Genomic DNA, 16,807 nt, shown 5'->3' with positions numbered 1-16,807 from the left:
CACTCTCGGCCCTCCTGGCTGCCAGAGCACTGCTGACTCATGTTCAACTTGCCATTGACCAGGACCCCTAGGACCCTTTCTACAGCACCAGTAGAAAGTGTATCTCACTCTTATTCCTCCTGCCAATGCATTCACTTTAAAGTGATTTACCGTGTGGAACCTTAACATGCTTTGCTGAAGAGCAGACTCATCTCCGCGGAGCCAGCTTGAGGCGGTCTGGCTGGTAACTAGAAGCTGCCCGCAAAGGTGGTAAACAGGCACTTGGCACCCTCAGAGTTTAAAACTCCTGCTTCAGCAGGCTCAATCTGTGCCTGCAGCCAAAACCCCTTCTACAGAGTAGTCAACAGCGTTTATAAAACAATAAGGGTTTTTTAAAGGCCAGACTGGCTGCCAAACGCTGCACTGCTTGGCGCACATTTATTACGGCCTCCTGCAGGCGAGGCCCCGGCGCGGGTTTCGGGAGCGGCCCTTCCCGGGAGCGCCGGGCGCTGCTCCTGCTTTGGCAGCGGCCGCGGGGTGTCCGCCTCGGCCGGCCCCGCGCCCGCCTGGCCTCCCTGTCCGCGCTCCCGCCAAGCACGACCCGTCCCTCTGGTAGCCGGGGCGGCTCCGGCCGGCAACCCAGCTCAACCCAGCTCACCCCGGCCCCGCGCTGCCCCGTCTGCAGGGGAGGGAGCGCGGGCAGGCGCCGCCCCACGGCCCGCTCCGCCCCGCCGCCTATTCCCCGGAGAGGCGCCCCGGGACGGGCAGAACGCGGAAGGCGCCGGCGGGAGCGGAGGCGGGAAAGCCGTGGCAGAGCTGGCGAGTGAGTGCCCCGCAGAGCGCCGGGCAGAGCGGGGCGGGGCGGCTGGGCCGGGGCCGGTCCGCCCTCGCCACACGTGATGCCGCGGGGAAGCGCTGAGGGGACGCGGAGGTGCCGGCACGGCCCGCGGGAGGGCCGGCGCGGCCCGCGGGGAGCACCCTGCGGGGAGCACCCTGCGGCCCGGGCCGCGCTCCGAAAGCTACGTGGGAGCCGGCCCGGCCCGGCCCTGCCGGCGGCAGGGCTCCGGCGGGCGGCTCAGGGCTCCCGGCCGGGACACGGGTGCCCGTGGGACACAAGGGCGCAGCAGCGCCGCAGCGTGCGAGGGGCGGCCCGGCAGTGATACAGCTGGGTACAGGTGCAGCTGCCCCTGGCGCTGGACCGGCCAAGGGGGGGATTACCTTGCGTTCTGCCTGTGCTTGGGCGCATCCTCCAAACAGAAATGTTCTTTATGATCCGAGTATTACTTTCAGTAACATAGCTTTGCCCTTGTAATGCGTCAGTGATGGGTATTTCAATGCCTAAACTAGCAGAAGGTGCCCCTGCCCACGGTGGGGATTGAAACTAGATCATTTAAGGCCCCTTCCAATCCAAAACATTCCATGACTGTATATCCTTACAAAATAACATTTCAGAGCACTTATCTTTTTGCCTGCATTGCTTGGACCAGAATATTTGAGGGGGTCCTTTTTTTTTTTTTTTAAATCTACCTCGGCTTTTCATTTTGCTATACTTTGGTCTGCCACCTGTTCTGTATCCTTTTCCATTACAGAGTTACATAAGTCTTTTGGATTTGGGTTAAGGTTCATTTAGTTATATCTGTGTTAATTCCAGACAATTAACTTCCTCATTTTTGCTTCAGATATTTTTTAATTTCCTGCTTCTGTAATTTTTGCCATGCTTTGAAAATATGAAGGTAGCAACTTCTATAGAGTTGAACATACAGTGGCACAACTGTAAATATCTCCATGACCAAGTTGTTTTGTGTAGAGCTCTGTGAAGAGCGGACTTGTTTTATATACTCTCTGGTTTAAGCAGGCAGTCAACCTGGAAAAGCAATTTCTTGACAATTAATGTTGTTCATTGTGTGAGGCCATTAAGAGAGGCTTCAAATATCACATCTCTGAACCAAACATGGGCAAATTTTCATCATTCTTCTTCCCTCCTCTTGAGAGAAGTCTTAAAAACTTATGTCTCTGCAGTATATTTATGTTTAACCGGTACTCATCTCCTGCCCTGACTTAGTCATAACTGCCAAAGTCACAGGAATACTAACATGTCTTGTTACCTTAGTGTAGGACAGCTTTCTCCTGCTATGGTTAAATAAATGCTAAACAGAACAGATGTCTCTTTTACTGTCTGTCTCTAAACCTGACTTTTCAAAGAGGTTACATGTTAAACAAAACAAAAAATGGCCTTTCCGTGCATTGCCAATGTTTTTAAATCTGCACCCGTCTGCTGACAAATATTAACTACTTGATATGTGCGTCACACTTCATTTTCCTTGGGTTCTTGCAGCCTGTTTGCTCCTCACTTTCCAAATTAGCGTGGTTTTCTGCCATCAGCTTTGCAAGCAAGTTTCTTTGAGCTTGTTCATGGGTTTGTTTTGAGACCACTGGAGTACTGAACACAGCTTCGCTCCATCATGGAAGAAAGCCTGTCGTGTTGTTGGTACGTGTCATGTCATCTGCTCCTTATAGCTTTTCTTTTTGGTGAGTTTATATGTGTGATTAGTTTTCTGTTGCTCATTTTCTGCTATCAGTCAGCACAGAAATATTGCTTGAAGTGCTTTATTTACTGCAGCATCTCCTTTTTATCCTTTAGAAAGGCTTACCATGTCAGTTCATGCTTTCCTTGGCTGATGTTTGACATGGAAATCTAGGTGCCTCCAGAGAGTAGAGGGCACAAGCAAGGCCTGGTTTGCACCAGGCATCCTGCTGTCTCTGCCACCCACTGTTCTGCTGAGCACAGCCTCTTCCCTTGGAAAATGTCATCTAGCACTGGCTTTAGCCCCACTCTGAGTGGGAGGCTGGGCTAGGTGACCTTCAAAGGTCCCATCCAACCAACATTCCTCCAAGTCTGTCTGTACATTCTCGTAACTCCCAGTAGTAACCCCACTGTCTATTTTAAAGGAAGTTTCCTCTTGAAAATTACTTTCATCTGACTGCTCATGGAACCATGGGTTTTGCCAGTTCTGCTTCTCTTGTTTATATGGTTGTGTTTATTCTTGGGGAACTTCAGGGAAATGGGGTTATGTGACTGCCTGATCTACATTGTGAATATGGAAGTGTAAGTACAGGCACAAAGGTAAAGTCATGAGGGTGTCCTGGAGTGAAATAAGAGAGTGAATTCCAGGGGTATATTGTGGCATTTGCCTTCTGCTGCTAGCTCTGGTACACTTTTACTCTCTAGTGGATTAGCCAAATTATTTTTCTGTGCAATCAGGAATGCTGTCAATAGTTACTGTTGGTAGAAGAAAAAGACACTACATTTTGCTCTAGTTTTTACAATTTCATTTTCAGAGCAATGCAGTTTTCCTATTCAAGTCCTCTTGTATGTTTCTCATACTCTGAAAGTTCTTTGAACTTGAACCTGGTCAAATAATTTTCATAACTCTTTGATTTAAGTAGAATTGAATGTGAAACTTGAATGACATTTTAAATGATGTGAACTTCTTAAGCAGAGAGTGTGTGCTGTAACAGAGCACATTTTCTATATGAACTGATGCCACCTTTTGTTTTCTCATCTTTCATAGATATATTGCAGTATTCTGACAGAAAGGGTAAGTATTACATAGATAATTGAGTAAGAGACAGGAGAAATGGATGGACCCAGTCATGTCATTGAGTTAGCAAATGTAATACCCTTTTCATTCTGTCTCTCTAAAGAGGATGTTTAATATCTTTTTTCTTTAGAAATTGAACTATTCAGGCAGTAGTAAATCACTGGTCTTAACCCAGAATCCATAGCTATCCAGAATTTTTTTGCTCTTTTTCACTGCAAAGGTTTAATTGCATTTTATGGACCATGTCAGATACAGCTCTCTTTCCCCTACTTCCAATTAATGTTAAAGAAGGATGGACTGTACCAGGATAATATCATGTCCTATTGATTTACCATTACAGTGTTGTTGAAGAATGGCCTTTACATTAAGATTCTTGTCCACTGTGATTTCTTTAAGTGTGTCAGCTATTCGCTCTTAACATCTTGAGAAAACATATTCAATATCACTGTCACTCCTGATTTCTCTGTCTTACAAGACACCTCTTTACCTTTGGAATTACCTACATAACCACCTCTCTGCAGTATCTTGACTGTAATTGTTCATGACCTTTACTAACAGCCAGAAGTTACCATTGTATTGCTGACATTCTGACAGAAGTTCTCAGTCATGTAGAATTGCTTTTTCTCATCCTTTCCCTCAAGCATTACTTTTTTTTCAGTGCTGTGTGTTGCTACTAAATAAAAGGGAGATCACCCCACCTGGCTTCAGCTGTGTGAGAGTAGCTGTATTAGAACAATGCTTCAATTTGGAAAAGATGTGCTATCATATAATACTAGAGTAACTGCAAGTCTCTTTATCTTCTTTTTCTCCCTTCACTTTGTCTAGCCTGATGGAGCCCACAACTTTTATCACAGCAAAATTCGAGTTGGAAGGGACATGGGGAGTCACTCGTCCAACCTCCTTACTCAATGCAAGTAATTGTTTGTGTGGCCAGACCATGTTGCTCAGTGTTTTATCCAACGCGTCTTGAAAACCTATAGGGATAGAGACTACACCACACCTCTGGGCAGCTTACTTCAATTTTTGTCTGTATCATGAGAACCCTCTTCCTTGAATCAAGGGTGCCTCTCTTATTTTGCTTTATACCTATTGCTTTTCAACTCTGACATGCACTGCTGTGAAGACCCTGTCTGTGTTTCCTAGATAACCACAGGTGGGGGAAGACTGCTATTAGGTCAATCAAAAACCATCTCTTCTCAAGTTGAAAAGGCTGCTTCCTGAGCTGCTTCTCACAAGGCAAGTACTCTTGCCCCATGACTGTCTGAATGCACTGCAGTTTGTCCATATTTTTTCTTGTTTTGGGCCCCAAAGTGGGTGCAGTATTGTAGGTGTGGTCTAGTGAGTGTCAAGTAAAGGAAGACTGTCACTCCCTGTAATCTGCTGATTGTGTTCCTATTAACAGAGTGCAGGGTCCTTGCTGCCTTGGCTGCCTGCTTTGTTCAGCAAGGTTTATTCATGAATCTTAAGGTAAGGATGTGTAAGGTAAATCACTGAGATGTCAGAGGAAGCATGAACCCCAAACAGTGTCATCTTGACTGCTGTACCGCACTTCTGGCTGAGTCTTGGCTCCAACAGCAGTCAGGGTTGTAGCTCTCCTTTTAGTGAGGAAGCAGATGCAGATAGTCATTTCTCATCATGTATCTAGAAACAGCTGTTTACTTAGTATTCCAGAAGTGTTAGGAATGTTTGTTGGCATTATGTTACTTTCTGCTAAAAATATCGTGCATAGTTTCAGTAGTGTTTTGGTATGTTAGTATAAAAGACTTCTCTCTTCTCCAAATTTTTTTTTTACACCTGATCTAGACTCAAATCTTCTATAATTTCTCTCTTGTATCGCTCCATATCTGGGCCTGTTTTGCCTAGAGAAGAACCATCTAAGAGAGGACCTCGTCAATGTTTATCAGTGTTGAAGGGAGGGTGCCAAGAGGATGGAGCCAGGCTCTGCTCTGTTTTTATGTATTTTCCCTCTGCTTAAGGGATAACAAAAACTATATGATGGCAATATGTGGAGTGAGTGCTGGAATACGCACTCAGTGTGGAGATTTAGCCAACTCGGCTCACATGGACTGAGAGGACATTATTCTACAGTGAGGCAACAGGTTCTTGTTAGTGTTTTAACTTGGGGAAAAATGGTAATTCCTTCATGGGTTTTGTGAAAACTCATGAAAAAAGAGAGAAATGTTAGGAATCTAGAGAAGGAGCTTCATAACATAAGCATCTATAGTAACAAATTTAAGAGAAAATTACTAGATTCAGATTTTTTATCTCAAAGATCAGAAGATAGGACTAGTTGAGAGAGAAACTCGCCAGAATATGTGGGTTGAAGACCTGAAAACAACTGAAGAAAAAAGTTTTTGGCAATAGTAGTTTGGTGCAGATGATCAGATGAGGGATGGAAAAAAATATACTTGCCATGATTGTCAGCTGAGATGTGATGGTCTTGTATTTATTGACAGGAATAGAAGGAGGATAATAGATATTAGAGTTCTTTATTCCCCTGATTGCATACCTGCACGGGTGCTCAACAGAAACTGTGGCTTGAAGAACATCTTAGGCCCACACTTATTTCTGGCAAAATAAGAACTCTGAAGAGGATGGGACAAGCTAACAGAGACTAGGAAAGTGAGGGGAAAAGATTACTAAAAATTACTGTGTAGAAAACATAATCTTGGAATGAATGTCATCTTTCAGATATGTTTGAGTGTACATCAGTTGCTGTTGATCTTCTTTGAGGCAGTTTTTAGTGAAGCATCAAAACTTAGATTTTCTGTGGAATGAGTAAGTAGGAATCTGAGCTCAGTGTTCCAGGATGTTTTCACTGAGAGGAGATGGAGTACTCCACACATATAGAGTGTGGCTTCATGTACTGTGAAGCAGTGCTTCGAAAGTCAGGTGCTGCTTGTGAGGTGTGGAGATCATGCTTGGTAAGTATTAGGATGGGATGTGGGCATAGGAGGGCAACTAAATTAAATTTAGATGAGATTGTACTGAGCCTGCACTATATTACTAAAATGTATAAACAGCTGAGAAGCTGTATGAATGGAGAGGAATGTTTCAACACAGCTTATGGAGTGGAGCCCCAGGCTTGACTTTGCCTTAGCTGAAAATGACGTAGGGAGTAAATCCCAGTAGGATGCTTACCATGCACATTTCACACATTTCACACATCAAACCACTGACCTGCTCCAAGGCTGTAGTCTTTGCTGCGATGTAGTTCAAGTATACCTGCTACGAAAACTTTCATGATATGAGTCCAGCCACAGGCCACATCTTCCTGAAGCTTTCTGAAGCTCATTTCAAATATGATAAGTAATACACAGTTACATACTTAGGAACTGTCTGGTTGGAGAGAGTGCCCAAAGGGAAGGTGAGATGAAGGGCTCAGAAAGAAGAATCTCTGCTTCCTGTGGACTCTGTAGATAAAACTGTTACCTGTAGCAGGGGTCAAATTTGAGAGAGAATGAGCATAAAAGAAAATCAGCCTTTAAGAGATTTAAATTATATAACAGGTTAATGATTTATTTCTTTTGATTGAATTGTCCTAAGGCAGTGGGCCTTATTTCATTATTTGGGTTCCAGGCATGATTAATGTCTCGGTAAGGTGAATATGCAAGTGGTTATGGGAAGCTTCAGAACAAACAGAAACAAAACATCTGTGAGAAGACAAGCAGGTGAGCAGAGAAAGAAAAGGATTTCATAGTGGTTTTTTCATGTTTCTAGTATGAAACTCCTTACTGAGATCTACTGACTGGCTGGTTATTCCTCTCCCTCCTCTTCTTGTTTATATTTACCTTCATTTATCTTGTCAAAATATCAAGAAATTTAGGTCAAAATATATCTAGATCCATCTGTTCATCTAGTCTGTTCTTTTACTGCTAGTAGTTATATCTTTTAATTAAGTACATTTAGTGACAGTTTACTATATTAATGGAGGGCATCAAGTGTCTTCAGTTTTGTACAGGATGAACTTAAAAATTTTCTTCCTAATTTCTGTATAACAAAAAAAAATATCTCTTTTATTTGTCATATTGTAGTCTATATGTCTTACTTGTAACTTCTGTTTCAGTATTGGTTTAGGTGGAAATTCAAATCAGGCTCTGTGTTTTAGCTGTCTTTAGCAGAGGTTTATTATCATTGCAGTCTTATTGTGAACCCAAGAAGTGTTTATTCATTCACGTGGTGATCCAGTTCAGTTTTGAATTTTAAGTGTGGTTATTCTTTTGATATAATAACTTTGTGCTCTCAGTCTTATGACAGACTGAGAAAATTATCAAGTCTATGATTGACCTATGTTTGTCAAAGATTTTGATTGGTTTTGGGGCACTTTTTTGGGGAGATTTTGAGACTGACCATCAGTGTTGTTGCAACCAGATTTTAAGCAGGGTCTGGAGAGTAATGCATCAGACACCAGACCTGGTAGGTGTGATCTAGAAGTAAGGAACAGATGACATTGCCTTTAGGATAATTTGTCTTTCATGACCCTCCTGCCACATTAGGTAATTTGATTTGACATTAGCTACGTCAAAACCTAATCTATTGGGCTGATTTTTGAGATTATATATGAGACGGATTATTTCTTTGACATCTGCCCCACCCCTCTGTGGATCTCTGTGCCAGCCCATTAAGCCATCAGCACAGCTACATTATCAGCTGGGTTTTGACTTTAGGTAACAGTGATGCTTTGGGAGTTTAATTAGGGAAAAGTGTTAGGAAATATTTTCAGTGACAGCAGAACAATCACTCTTAAGATTGATCATTCTTATCTCTTAATGGGAATAAGCTCCTGTTGTGGTTGCAGGGGGAGGTGAATTTTTTCAGGGGGACGTAGACAAGCCAATTAGTGATCAGCTTTTCTGCTGGCACTTAGATTAGTCACTCAGCGGTTTGGACACGCCTCTGAGGACACAAAGAGTTAAAAACAAGACTCCAGGGGGATTCGGTCTCTTTTTAGATTTCGGTTTAAGCAGAGAGACGTCTCAGGCTTCTTTCTCCTGCCCAGCCACGAGGCTGGGTAGGGGAAAGAAAACACGTAGTCGGGCTCAGGTAAGCCGGAGCCCCGGGGTGAGAGAAGAGAGTGGACAAGACACTAGAACTGAGCCGCTCCATCTAGGATAGAGAGGTAGAAGACTCTAGAACTGAGCTGCTCCATCTAGGATAGAGAGGTAGAAAACTGTAGAAGTGTCTTCTGTGTGTGCTCACCCCCCCACCCCCCCACCCCCCCACCCCCACCCCCCCGCCTCTGAGAAAAGGTGCCCAGCCACGTGGGAGTTGCCCAGCCTGGGAGTGCCTGAGCCTGCAGCCCTGCCGAGAGCTAGAAACTGTTAACCCTTGCTTGGCAGAAAGAAACTTTTCTTAGACATTGATTCTCATAACTAGTAGTTTCAGAAGAGAGAGAGAAACGGCCTGAGACCGAGATGATAAAAGAAGATGAAAAATCTTAGATAGGCAAAAAATGAGAAGAGTAGCTTTCTGAGCTAGACTTTTCTTGCATAATGTTAGCCATAGACTGAATTTGACTCTCTTTTGAACATAAACTGCATTTTAGAGTAGATGTGGCCAGCTCGACTTGTTGCAGTGAATCGAACAGAGAAGAGAAGAAGATAGTGTAGTAGTGCTCTCTGCCCTCAGAAAAGAAACCCTCGGCCTCAAAGAGAAAAACAGGGAGAGCTCGGCATGCAAGCATCCTTAAAAGAGCCCTGTATGCAGCTTCAGCCTATAGACAGCAGTGAGAGCGCTGAACATAAGAAAAAGAGAGTGTCACCCTGGCAGACTTCTCTGGGCGGTGCCATGGGTGACATGGAAACACATAAGGGGTGGACCCATGTTTTCTGAAGAACAGTCTGTAGTGCGAGAGAGACTCCTCTCTCCCTTGCTGAATTGAAGATTAATTTTTTTTTTGAATAGTGACTGTTTGATTTAAAACCCAAAGGTTTAGTCTGTAGAGAGTAATGTGTGAGAAGTAGAAACTAAGGAAAGAGAAGAAATGTTCTGAGAAGTTTTTATTTCTGTCTCTGTGTGTTTAAGAGTTTTCTGTCTCTGTTCTTATGTAATGTAATAAAGTTTTAGGGTTTTTTTGTTTTCAAGATATAAGCCTGCTCTGCTCTGTTCCTGATCACATCCCACAGTAGTTGTTAAAGAAAAAACATATATTCATGGGTACATTAACATCTAGCCAGTGTTAACACATAACAGCTCCCCAATAACCACCAACTTTTGGTATCTGTGAACACTCTGCAGTATTAACAGCACCCACAACTTTAGTGTTTACTTAGACAGCTCTGCTTGGATCCCAGCTCTTTTTATTTTTGTCTTGTGGGCAAAGCTGCTGCAGATGCAGCTTTTGTAGCATGTTTTCTGAGCTACCATGATACAATCACTTAGCTAAGAAATGTGTACTATCTTACATTGTTCTTCTTGATAAAACCTGTGACACTGCTGTGGATTACACTCACATGCATGTGCAGCAGTTTACCTGTGAATCACATACGCAGTGGGTAAACAAATGTGTGTGTAAGGTTGTTTATTGTATGCCTAGAAAAATAGCAGTGTCTCTTACCTACAGTTGCCACACTAGCAGCTTAGAGGAAAACTATGTGAGGGTATAGATTTTTAATGGTTCCATATCAAAATGATGTATCTCATGAGCATACTATCAATAGAACAAATAAAACTTATATGCCTATAAATAAAATATAATTTAAATTTGAAAGATCCTTATTTAATCACAGTTATTTCAGAACTACTTGGCATTAAAATGTGTCATATCTGTGACCTAAAAACAGTTTTTGAGATAAAAAATAGAACAATCAGAAGGGTTATTTTGTGGACTCAGATTTATAGTGGCCTTTATGTATAATATGTAAACCAGGATGGCTGTCTTGGAAGTCTCAAGACATAAGTGTGTGTTGCTTTCTACCTGGGCAGCAGAAGTTTCAGAGTGGAAATGGTACAGGTGAGTTGTGCACCTCTTCTTGAGGCTGTGGAGTCAGAGGCTTTGGTTGTTCTTGCACTTTTCCTTCTTTCAGTGCTTTTATCAGCCAAGGCTGTACAGCTGGGCTGGCACTGCTCTGCCTTTGAGCCACTCATACCCTGCGTGTGCCAGATCCAACCAAAGCCAGCTGCCAGGACTAACAACAGTCTTTGGCCTGTCTGAGTTCAAGAAGCATTTGGGCAAAGCTCTCAGGCACATGGTGTGATTGCTGGGGTGTCCTGTGCAGGGCCAGGAGACTTACCCGAGGATCCTCATCAGCCACTTCCAACTGAGCAGATTCTATGATTCTGTGATCCTCTAAGAAGTAGAAAAATTAGATTCATGCCCTTTGTCCCAAGGGCTCTAACCCATGTCCCATTTGGTCTTGTTTGGACTTTTGAAGCTAGATCACAGTGCAGAAAGCAATGCAAGATTCATGGGGTCAGAAAGCATTCAGTGTAGCACCTCAGGATTGTATCTCTGAGTGTATTTAGGAGGCACTGCATGGAGTAAGACAGCGTGGGAATCCAACATTTCATTTGCTTTTCAGGATTATTTCTGTTTAGGAAAGTGAATCTCAAAAATCAAGTAATTGAATAATGTATCATCTATAAAGAGACATGGAGTGGGATCTATACTAGAAACCTCTCCTTGAGATCGCAGGAATCTACCGACTAGACCTAAGAATTGGTCTCTAGCAGTCTCCACGAGTCCAGTGTTCTTTTCTATGTATAGCATATGATTCAAATTGCCTTTTATGTTTACTTTTAAATGAGGGCTAAGAGGGTGTCTCATCCAGTTCCTTGGGAAAAGGCATGTTTGGCAGCAGCAGTTATTTCTGACAGAGGTTTGCTGTCCTACTGTTGAGAATATACAGTAATGAAGGATTCCTAACTTTCCTAGTTATCTGTGTTCTTCCTAGGCACTGTGCTTATCAGGAGGTGGACAGTCTTTCTAATCTTCAGAATTTGAGCTTATTGGATCTTGTGTCAAAGCTCATGTGGAAAAAAGCTTACAGCCTCTTTCTCTTCCAGTGTGCTTTCATATTCTTAAAGGCAGGATGCTATTTTCTCTAAAAGAAGTGATCACAGTACAGGTTCTTTATTTTTGTTGTTTTCTTCTGCAGGTTTTAGTTTTCCTGACCTGTGATTGCTCTCTCTGTCCAACTGTTCTTTACGTGTAGTGCTCAAAGCTGGGCATACTACTCAATTTGTGGCTGGATTAGAGCAGGATATTTTTCCAGCCCTACCAGTTGTTGACTCTTGTTGAGTTCATGATCATTATAACTGTCAAATTTCTTTCTGCAGAAATGCTGTTACACCAATCTTTCCCCAGATTTTGTTTATGTGGTTGGTTATTCCTGGCATAGTCTTAGAACTTTGTTCTGGCCTCGCCTGAAAGGCTGCTGCAGAGCAGCAGTTGTGCAGGGCCTTGTGACTCTCATTAGTCTTGTGCACATCATTCAGTATTTTCATTATTGGTGCTTCCCTGGTACTGGAATTAACATAACAAATCCTGAGCTTATGTCCAGTTTGAGGTTAACCTCTGATAAATATTAACTAGTCTTTCTAACCAATTTTGGGGGGTTGGGGTTTTTTTGTCTAAATACCAACAGTTGCTGTTAAATCATATTTTTTCTAGCTAGCCTGTGGGAGTATCATGAGCATTGTCAATGTCAGAAGTTCTACCAAGGTCAAGACAAAGTAATTAGTGTGGGTCAAGACAGATGATTTCTTTTCAGCATCTGCACATCCTGCTAGTGGTAGAGATGGGAAACTGCCTCTGTATGCATTCTAAATGTTAGGTTTCGTTACTAGAAGGACTGCATTCCTTCTTTCTTGCATAGGAGCTGATAATGGAAATGGTGTGTATCTCCATCCAGGTGGTGTCCCCTAGGTCTGCCTGGGCAGTCTTTTCTGGTAGAGGACACGTCAGGCCTCTCTGCTGAGCAGCTCCAGATAAACCTTTGTGACCTGTCTGTTATTTTACCAGTTGTCTTTCTGCTCCTGTGCGTATAAGCACGTTCTGAGTCAGTGACCGCTGAATACTTGTATCTTTTGGGAGAAAAGGAACCTCTAAGATAGTTTTTTATTATTATTTTTCCCTTTTAAAAAGAGATAAGGGGCTAGGGAGTCTTAAAATAATTAACACCTTGTTTTACAGAAAACTACTTGTGGTTGGTTTGGGGTGGGGTTTTTTGGTATGGGTGGTTTTTTGTTCTGAAATGTTGAAGCAAGCAAGTGGTGGTGTTATAATAAACAAAACCTGCCTGTAAAACTTGTCTAACTTGGTTAACCCACCAGACTTAGGCTGTCTCTTTTCAAAATTACTAATTCATGTTAACATCTGTTTAAATCAAACATTGAGGAGAAGAGCTGCTTTTTCTTCATTACTTGCATCCCTTTTCCCAGGCTTAAGCTTTTTTCCTGCTTTCCGTGACTGTTTTATTCTTTATATGGGTTGATGTTATTTGATACTATTAGTCAAGGTTGTATTGCTTGCCTATCTTCCTTTTAGGGGATTTGGAATCCTGTCATCAAAACGCTGGCCCCACAGATCAGCTTAGAGGTAGTCAATGCTGTGCAGGCCTATAGGGATCTCCTCCAAACATTGTCTGTGGATCCTAGAAATGCACTCACCTGAAAATAATGCCTGTATCAGAGTTAGCTTTTCTCTTCTAGCTGTAAAGTCCACAGTGATTGCACTAAAACCTGAAAACTTATACCTATGGAAGTGCTTCTGACTTAACTGAAAAAGTATTGAAAGACAATATGACTTCTGGAAAGTCTGCTGCAGGAAACCCATGCATAATTAGTCCAAGTGTAAGTCTGAGGAAGATTTTACAAAGTTAATTATAAATATCTTGATCACGTCTTCCTTTGTTTTCTGATACAGATTTTTCTGCCAAAATAGAGACTCCTAAACCTTTTGATTCTGAAATACTGCATTTGTATAAGACAGTATTTTCTATTTTTCTTGTATAACAAGCTTATGATATTTTCCCAAAGAGTTTAGGATTCTTTCACTGATTTATTTGAAATGCTATATTAAAAGAAAAACACAACACAAATCGTATACCAGAAATCTAACTGCCATCCATAACTCCATTTGGGCTTTGGAATAAGCATCAAAAGCTGAGGAAGTTTTCATTTTCTTATGCCCATTATCTAAAGATTAGAGCAAATAGATGCATGTACTTTCTCATTAAAAAAAATACAGGGTCACCCGTTCTGACTCTTTTCATTTCCCTTTAATTTGTCAATTTTTATCAGCTCTATTTTGCTGATAGAGTGGAAAGAAGGAGAGAAATTAATTAAATCTTCTTTGATATTTAACTTTTTATTTAGTGTCTTGGGGATCCAAGGAGCTTGAAGCAATAATCAATCAAAATCGCTCCCCTCTGTCTGTTCTTAGGGGAACTGTAATAATAACCAATTAATGCAGCCCTACACTGGACAGAAAGGCTGTGATTAGCCCCTACAAAAATTGATTGCAATTAGCAAAATTCTGCTGTAGCAGAAATCACCAGTTAAAGTGCTTTTTTTAAAAAAAAAAAAGTTTAGGATTTAGCTTGCTTGAAATACTGAAATACAGCAAAATTTTCACTTTGTTCAGGCCTTTTTTGACCTTGTCTAAGGGATGAAGGCTTTTAGACACCATGAGCCTCATTTTTTTAAATGACTTGTCGTGGTCAGTTAACTCATAATATATCAATTAACAAAAAAAATAATCTCTGTGCATGACTTGCCATAATTTTCTACAATTTCACTTCCTTTGAAGTATTGCTGCTCTAAAATCAAAGCATGCACACACACACCACTGCAGAGCGTTTTAGAAATATATGATGTTATTCTGGTGACACCAGGTGTTGAAAGTAAAAAATGTAATGCATTAAGAATTCAGAAGCATGCCTTTACTAATTGGGAGTTATTGTGGTGTAAATGGTGAGCTAGTGAGGGTTTGAAATTTGCCAATCATTTATCTAATTCGGAAGAAATCTTCACATGCTGAAAGTCAGAAGTTACTTGATTGTTACCTGTCTTTTTAAATCATATCAAAAAGACAAAATTAAAATGTCATATGATTTCTGTTCTTTCTGTGTTTTAAGTAATATACTGTTTCTTGGTTTACATCTGGCTCTCTAATTATATTATTTAATTTTCCCTCAGTTAATTAGCATCACTAAGTGAGTGTTTGCTTAAGGAATGCAGAAGTGAAATTAACTGAGATTTCCAGATGTCCCTAGATACTGTCAAGTCTGAGAGAAATGTTGTTCAGAATAATAACATTATTCCTGTGTGTGGGCACTGGGAGTTGCCCAAGTTTGCTGTACTGCTCAGTATTTGGGTAGGGAGAGTGGCACTGGGAGGGCAGTGACAGATTTGTTCAAGAGCTGAAATGTAACTTCCTATGGCCAAGTTGGACTAAGAAGGTTTTGTGCATTTTCAGTATTGTGTGAATAATGCTTATCTTCACTATTTTTCAGGTAGCATCACTTTAACACCAAAAACAAGATTTTTGGTTAATCTGTAAAATTGTCTCTTCTTATTCCAGTTTTTCATTGTCAAATGCCTTTGGTGTGAGGGTGTACCAGTGTCTATCCAGAACTAGTTCTTGAAACTCCCAGGCTGTATTTGCTATGAGCCAAGACCTTTCAGTCTGTTTTTAAAAGTGTGGTGCTGATTGTCTTTACTGGAGGCTGCTCTCTTTATTTGTGGCATAAAAATAAATTATAAATGGTGCTTGTAAATTTATTGTAGTAGGAGCAAAGTTGCTGACAGGAAGAGCAGTTGGGTTTATGCTGTGTCTCGGTTTGTGCTGAGAGGTGTGTGTTGAAAATGTCTGCTGATCCGAATTCAAGAGGAAACTTTTCACTTAGAAGGATAGAGAAATCTTGGGACTTAATGTTCCTGTCCTACTTACCCTGTTCACTCACACTGAAATTTGAAAAAGCATGAGCAAGTGAATTGGAGGATACTCTACATACTACTGGATATTTGGGACCTATTTAGAAAGGTGGGATCCCAGTAAAATAGCAGCATGTATGAATTGTTTTTATACCCTGAGAAGGCAGGAATAGTGATCCATTGTCACTTCTACCTCATGTCCCACAGTATGGACAGGGGACAGTGTCAGATTCCCTTTCCATGCTGAGTTCTGTGCATCCCCTTTGGTCTGCTCTGTTGACAGCTAATGGAGCCAATTTAGCCATCCTCTTTTCTCATAATTTTGGCCCATATTTGGGGTATGTGAGGAGGCTGTCGTGGGGAGATACTAAAGCTAGTCAGAGGATATGCTAATTTGTAATAGAGGCTTAATCACCTTTGCTTGGGACCTGCTCCAGTCCTAAATTGGCTACATCTTAAGATGTAGCTCGAGGCATTCAGAACATTTTATATTGTAATATTGCCTAATTCATGCCAGTTTTCTCAGCACAAACTCTAGATTGATGGATAGGTGTAGTTGGACACTCTCCTAGATATTTCAGTGCCTTAAGGCATGTGAGTTTCTTCTGATGTGCACACAAAGTAACTTGGAAGACGTACGTGTCTAGAAAGCTAATTTTATTTTTAAAAAATTTAAAAGGTCCTTTTGAACTTCTCTGTATGCTCTGATGATGCAGAAATGTATCACAGATGGAAATCACCTGGTTGTAGAAGTAAAATCCTTCACAAAAGCCATTGGAGTGTGTCCAGAGCAGGGTGACCAGGGTGGTGAGAGGCATTGGGGAGTCAGACTCACCAGGAGTGGCTGAGGTCACTTGGCACGTTCAGCTCAGAGGAGAGAGGACCAAGGGGGGATCTCATCCCAGCCACCAGCTTCCTCAAGGGGGGCAGTGGGGGGCGGGTGCTGCTCTCTCTGCTGACCAGGGACAGGATATGAGGAAATGGGATGACGCAGAGGAAGTCCAGACTGGACATCAGGAAAAGATTCTTCACTGAGAGGGTGACTGGCCACTGGAACAGGATCCCCAGGGAAGTGGTCATGGCTCCAAGCCTGTCAGAGATAGAGGAGAGTCTGGGCAATGCTCTTTGTCATATGGGTTAGCTTTAGGCAGGCCTGTGAGGAGCAGGGAGTTGGACTCCATGAACCTTATGTATCCCTTCCAGCTTGAGAGAGTCTCATTCCTTTATTGCCTTCAAATGAGTACCCCAGAAGCTCTTGTCTGTGGTCCCCAAGCACGTGTTCTTGCACTTTGTATCATTAAAAGCCATCTTACTTCAATTACTTCCATTCTTAGGCCATCTCATGTGGC

General features: G+C 42.1%; 1 protein-coding gene and 1 long non-coding RNA gene across 2 annotated transcripts in view; both read left to right on the top strand.

Moving 5' to 3' along the window:
* Positions 1–649: 649 nt before the first annotated feature.
* GGACT (gamma-glutamylamine cyclotransferase) overlaps positions 650–16,807 on the top strand; it is a 28,471-nt gene continuing 12,313 nt past the window's right edge. The window contains exon 1 of the mRNA XM_063392368.1: positions 650–802. The gene's annotated coding sequence lies outside the window, so the exon portion shown is untranslated. The remainder of the gene's footprint in view (positions 803–16,807) is intronic.
* LOC134548647 (uncharacterized) lies at positions 2,314–4,817 on the top strand. Its single transcript, XR_010079844.1, has 3 exons — positions 2,314–2,467; positions 3,552–3,578; positions 4,725–4,817. It is a non-coding gene; the product is annotated as an uncharacterized LOC134548647 (long non-coding RNA).

The sequence above is a fragment of the Prinia subflava genome, chromosome 3 (genome assembly GCF_021018805.1).
Source record: "Prinia subflava isolate CZ2003 ecotype Zambia chromosome 3, Cam_Psub_1.2, whole genome shotgun sequence".
Classification (NCBI taxonomy): Eukaryota; Metazoa; Chordata; class Aves; order Passeriformes; family Cisticolidae; genus Prinia; species Prinia subflava.
This window is presented reverse-complemented; position numbering and strand designations above follow the sequence as displayed.